Raw genomic sequence first — 5,480 nt, forward strand, 5'->3', positions numbered from 1 at the left:
TCCCCAAAGAGGAAGGGATGATGCAGCACAGCAACGGTATGTATTTCTCTTAGTGATGAGACCAAGGTTATCGAACCAGTAGGAGAACCACACAACACCACGTAAACAGCTCCTGCACACAAAGAACAAATACTTGCAACCTGACGTAAGAGAGGGGTTGTCAATCCCTCATGGGTAAAAAGATAGGTAAAATTGTAGTAGATTGGATAAATAGATCTCGCAAGAACGCGAGATAAAATAATAAACAAAAATTGCAGCAAGGTATTTTTGTATTTTTGGATTAATAGATCAGAAAATAAAAGCAAATAAAAATAGACCGCGAAGGCAAATATAATAAAGAAGAGACCCGGGGGCCGTAGATTTCACTAGTGGATTCTCTCGAGAAAAATAGCATACAGTGGGTAAACAAATTACTGTTGGGCAATTGATAGAACTTCAAATAATCATGACGATATCCAGGCAATGATCATTATATAGGCATCACGTCCAAGATTAGTAGACCGACTCGTTCCTGCATCTACTATTATTACTCCACACATCGACAGCTATCCAACATGCATCTAGTGTATTAAGTTCATGGAGAAACGGAGTAATGCAATAAGAACGATGACATGATGTAGACAAGATCTATTTATGTAGAAATAGACCCCATCTTGTTATCCTTAATAGCAACGATACATACGTGTCGGTTCCCCTTCTGTCACTGGGATCAAGCACCGTAAAATCGAACCCATCATAAAGCACCTCTTCCCATTGCAAGATAAATAGATCAAGTTGGCAAAAAAACCCGAATATCAGAGAAGAAATACGAGGCTATAAGTAATCATGCATATAAGAGATCAAAAGACTCAAATAACTTTCATGGATAAAAACATATATCTGATCATAAACTCAAAGTTCTTCGGATCCCAACAAACACACCAAAAAAATGAGTTACATCAAATAGATCTCCAAGAGACCATTGTATTGAGAATCAAAAGAGAGAGAGAGGAAGCCATCTAGCTACTAACTACGGACCCGTAGGTCTACAATGAACTACTCACGCATCATCGGAGATGCACCAATGAGGATGATGAACCCCTCCGTGATGGTGTCTAGATTGGATCTGGTGGTTCTGGAACTTGCTGCGGCTGGAATAGATTTTCATCGACTCCCCCAGGGTTTCCAGAATATTGGGGTATTTATAGAGCAAAGAGGCGGTGTAGGAGGCCACCATGGTGGGCACAACCCACCTGGGCACACCTGGGCCCCCAGGCGCGCCCTGGTGGGTTTTGCTCCCCTTGGAGCACCCCTCACGTACTTTCATGGCCCATCTAGTGTCTTCTGGTCTAGAAAAAAATCCACAAAAAGTTTTGCTGCATTTGGACTCCGTTTGATATTGATTTCCTGTGATGTAAAAAACAAGCAGAAAATAGCAACTCGCACTGGGCACTATGTCAGTAGGTTAGTCCCAAGAAATGATATAAAATGATTGTAAAACATCCAAGGATGATAATATAACAACATGGAAAAATAAAAAATTATAGATACGTTGGAGACGTATCACAGGGTTCTCGGCACTTCATGATTCTTTGTACATATCCATTACATGGGTAGAAGAGTTCCTCGTGCACAAAGTTTCCTAGGAAGGATAGTGGAAGGGATCTTCCACTCCACATGACAAGGATTGCGACAAAAAAAGCTAAGTTGGAGAATTTTAAACTTAAGATTCCTTTACTATTTCATGCGATTTCCCTTATTTAAATCTTGTGTTTGTATAAGAAACCTACACACGAAGGAGCCTTGCCATGATCATTCACGCCCTTGTTTGTTTCCTGTCCGCTCAACAGTTCGAGCGACAACATTGAAAATGTCGAAGGATAGCTCACCGGTGGCAATACTGCCAGTAGGCTGCTAGGGATTCGTCCCCAAAGCGCTCGTGACTAGTGCATGCGTAGGGTGCCCAATTATAAAAAGATAAGAAAAAAGCGAAACAAGGGAATATCATACGTTCATACACCTACCTAAAGTCATATTACATCACGAAAGTAGTGTAGGTCTAACATAAGATCAAATGTATCTTTCAAATGACAGCACGATGATGGGTGTGATGGTGGGCCTAGTCACAGCGGTCACCCTGGATCCTGGGGACCTTGAGGACTTTGTTGGCAAGAGGCGCGACAATCTTGTCGGTGGCAGTGACATCCGTGTTCTCCGGAAACCTCTTGAAGATCTTGGAGAGGTCAAGTCTGGGATTGCGGTGGGCGATATTAAGCAGCACTGCATAAAGAATGTTGCGTGCAAATTGCTGGGACTCATCGGAAAAGGAGGTGCTCCTGTCTTCATGATAGGTCTTTAGTGCCTCAATAAGACCGTCAAAGAACTTGGTCAATCTGGCACTGGCAACCTCATGCTCGTTGGCGGTGAAGCTCCAGCTCTTCATACCCATCTCAGCCAGCTGGAAAGTGAGGTGCTCCACTGTGTCGACCAACTTCTTTGTCCAGAGGGAATGCACCTTCTGCAGCACCTCGTGCTTGTTCTCAACTTCCTTCCCGAGGACTTCATCAGTAGCAAGCTTCTCCGCCAAGATTCTCTCCCTCTCTTTAGCGGATTCAAGGTTCTCCTCCAAGACGACAAGTTTGGATTTCAGTTCTTGGACCATGTCATTGGCGCCGACTAGCTCCTGGCCATTGGACGAAAGCTGTGTCTGCAGCTCCCCCAGATTGAGAGCTGTCTTCTGTGCTTCAGCCTTGAGGGCCTCAATTTCCTTGCCGCTGCCAGCGAGTTCTTCCTTTAACTTGCCTGCTTGGGCCTCCAGATCTGCTTTGGCGGCGGCAACAATTGCAGCTTCGTCGGCAACCTCTTTGTGCTTGATCGCATTTTCTTAGACTTGAGCTTCAATGGCTTTCTTGTGGTCATCCTCCAGCTTCTGGGCCAGCCGCTTCACAAGCTCTTCAATCTCTTCATCCTTGCCGCGAAGAGTGGCGGCAATGGTCTATTCCCGGGTGGCAAGATCTTTTTCCTTGACGTTGGGCAGTGTCTCACGCTCCGTCAACTTGCCATCACGGATTATCGCTTCCTCTTTGGCGGCAGCCAGCTTTTCCTCTTGCTTTCTGAGCTCGCGGGATCGATCATTATACCATGTGCACAACTCTTCTGCCTTCTCCTTTAGCTGCTGGTCGACCAAATCCACGGATTTGCGCTCTTCCTGAACTTGTTTCCACCTCTTGCCGTACCTGTCTTCGACATCCTTGAACCCGATGGCCATAGCCTTCAAGAAGGCATCAATACTAGGGAAAACCCTAGTAGTAGCACATGTTTTGATGCTATCAGCAGCGCGGGTGGCCGCGCTACTACTACGGCGCTACAGCTAACAGTTAGTAGTAGCGCGGTATGAACCCGCACTACTACTATTGAGTATATCAGTAGCGCTTTTATGGAACACGCTACTATTAAGTAGCTATAGCGCTTTTCTTTCCCCACGCTACTGCTGTATCTTTCATCATTTTCTATTCCCTGCCCTGTTTTAGTTTAGTTTCAGTTTATAAACTGCAGTTTCACATGTACCAGATAACAATATCATTAACCACAATACCATATAGTCATACAATATCATAAAGCATTATAGGTACTTATACATAGTCAACATGCATCCTCACATGAATGATAAGCAGTACTAGGTAGTCTAACAGCCACACATATATAGCAGTTCTACTAGGTATATATAGTCATGCAGCCACACACACATATGTAGTTCTAGATGATATCGACGACGATCATCATCCTCAAGCCTGGGCGGTGGGTGTTCCTGATAATAATTAGGATGGCCTGTCCAACATGAAGATTCTTGCCAATGAGGAATATCTTCCACCCAACGAAGTTTAAGTGTGTGCGACCGTCCGTGTCCACGCCGTAAGTACAGGTGGTGACGGAGCCCCTTGCGGTAAGGCGTGGTCCAGCTGAGCCTTCTTCATCAGGCTGGATACCACAACTCACAGATAGGCTCTTTGGCAATTTCCGAATAAGAAAAACATATCAATTAATAAGTATCCTCGCACATACTCTTGCAAATATGTTTCTACTAAGTATAGATTTGTACACTATCAAAAGACAGAGTACTACACATTTCTACTAAGCATAAATTCTACTTATAAGTATATATGGATCATCTACACTATTAATAGTTCTTTGGATTCTACACTAATAAGCATGTGATCGGACTCTACACTAAAGCATATCATCGGATTCACTAAGCATATCATCGGATAATTTGCATTTGTAAGTATAACAATAAAGCATATCATCGGATTCACTAAGCATATCAAATTACTACAGTTAGTATAACATACCATATCATGCCGATCGACCATGGTACTTGTCAGGCGGGTCACGAATGGCACCCCGACAAAGTCATCACGTGGCGGAATTATGCCCCATAGGTTGCACACCTCCTCCTCGCTCAGCCTCATTCTTTGAGCTACGATGGCTTCATGAAGTGGGTCCTCACCATCTTCATTGAGTGGGTCCTCATCATCTTCATCATCTTCCACGTTGTTGATATAAATGACAGCAAGCTTGGGTCTTTCTGCTCTGAAGGAGAAGCTGATCAACTCACCACCAGTAACACGCATGCGGGTGAGGAAACGGACCCATCCATCTCCTCCAATCTGCGACATATTGCGTCCTTTCTCGACCTCCATAGTGTAGGGCCCCCCCAGGAGCCTCAAAGGTCATAGTGTCTCCTGTCAGCTTGTTCAATTTCAACCTCACATTGCATGGGACGATCTGTGTAAAAAAAGCAAAATGACACAATGCAGTAATGCCAACACTAAAAACAAAATAGTTGTTACATTTCATATAATTTCTTACCGCCGCATGATGAAAACTCGGCTGGAAGTAGATGCCGAACAGCTTGCCAGTTGCAAGGCTGCTGGCGCACCTTGACTTGCACAGTCGACATGGTGGTGGTGGTAGTCGCGCCATTTTCCTAAAGAAAAATGAGAAAAGATGAATGATCCACTTCACAGGAAAGGAAAATAATAACATAATGTGATACTAACAATAGGATCTAGAGATGCTGGAATTAACCCAATCAAAAACAGTGGTACACCAACTTCAATATAGCATAAAAAACAACTTAGGATGGGATGATCAACTAGCGTACTAAATCAACTAAATCAAACTGTTCTAAATCAACTAGCCTACTAAATCAAAATGTTCTAAATCAACTAGCCTACTAAATCAACTAAATCATATCAACTAAATCAAAATGTTGCATATGAACTAGCCTACTAAAAGAAAATGTAGCAGGGAGGAGGAGTTGTGGATGGAGGAGGGAGGAGGGAGAAGGAGGGGCGACTGGAGGAGGGAGGAGGAAGTAGGACGGAGGAGGAAGGCGGAGCGAGGAGGGGCCGACCGGTGGCGAACGGAGGAGTGGAGGGAGGACGGAGGAAGAGGGGGCGGGGAGGAGGGCGGCCGACGAAGGATTAGCGAGTCCAGGG

The sequence above is a fragment of the Aegilops tauschii genome, chromosome 4 (genome assembly GCF_002575655.3).
Source record: "Aegilops tauschii subsp. strangulata cultivar AL8/78 chromosome 4, Aet v6.0, whole genome shotgun sequence".
Lineage (NCBI taxonomy): Eukaryota > Viridiplantae > Streptophyta > Magnoliopsida > Poales > Poaceae > Aegilops > Aegilops tauschii.